The sequence below is a fragment of the Ochotona princeps genome, chromosome 29 (assembly GCF_030435755.1).
Source record: "Ochotona princeps isolate mOchPri1 chromosome 29, mOchPri1.hap1, whole genome shotgun sequence".
Lineage (NCBI taxonomy): Eukaryota > Metazoa > Chordata > Mammalia > Lagomorpha > Ochotonidae > Ochotona > Ochotona princeps.
The window spans coordinates 12,896,591-12,897,794 of record NC_080860.1 but is presented as its reverse complement, the minus strand read 5'-3'; positions in this window follow the sequence as shown (position 1 = coordinate 12,897,794).

Sequence of the window (1,204 nt, the reverse complement as noted above, 5' to 3'; positions counted from 1 at the left end):
GGGCGGAGCGCGGCCGGCCGGACCCGAGCTCATGAGGGGACCCGGTGCGTCAGAGGCCGCGAGCGGATTCGGGTCGTCCTTTCCGCGCCGCGAGCGCACATTCCGGAGCGTCCGCCTGGAAACATGGCTCACATGCCCTCCAGGGTCTCTGGAACGAACCCCAGGTCCTGACCGCTGCGTCCGCGCCGTACCCTTCACGCCCCGGAGCCTGAGGCAGCCCGAAAGTTCGGCGGGCGCCGGGTAGAGGCCCTGAGGAAGCTGCGGACGGGGCTTGCGCAGGGCGCTGGCGCCCCCTCGCGGCCATGTGGGCATCTGCACCCTACACGGCGGCTGGGCCGGGGTCACCTCTGGGAGCCCGCAGCCTCGCTGCTGCTGCTGCTAGCTTAGGGCCAGGAATTTGAGGGTGATGGGTTCAGATATGTGTGGACATGCTGAAAGAACCCCTGAAGGCGCCCCTGGAAGAAAATATTCCTTTTATACTCGGTTCACGCAGATTTTCTTTATTAAGCACCTCTCGTTTGTATGTGCAAGGCATGCATCCGCGGGCCAGATTCAGGGTTTGGGGGAGCTTACAGATACTGGGGGAAAAAATACTTTAACAGTAGATTGGGTGGCGTTTGTGACACGTGTATTGAGGAGTAAGGGCTAAGAGTGAAGCTCATACGGACCTGTGCCTCTCCACGACACTGGAGAACAGGCTTGTGTGTGATTTCAGGCTTGGGTGCACCGCAGCAAGGGGCAAAGTCTTGTTGGACCACGCTTTGTACCGCACTGCTTGCACAGCGTTGTGACTGCTGGCCAAACGCCCCCTATACCCGCACTACAGCGGTTTTGAAGTTGGTATCACCAGAGGTCACCCTCAGTGACAGACCTCAGAAGTGGAGGAGGCCTGAAATCCCAGGAGGCTCTCGAGGCCAGGAGCTAATGGGATCGAATCAGGCTTTCCCAGAGGGACGATGAAATGATGACTTTAATTTCCACTCAGCAGGTGCCCGAGTCGGTTCAGAGAGGTTTCCATTTTGTCAGCTCCTCTGGGCAAGGATGCCGTACCTTTGGCCCATGCTTCATGTCTGATTGTTGGAGCAGGGCCCAGCACGCAGTAGGTGCTCAGTGAATAAATACTGACTGCATGAATGGCCAGCAGCTGACCGTGCTTGGTCTACTGCCTCCCTGTGTCCCTAACCTGGCAGGAATTTCTGGTCGG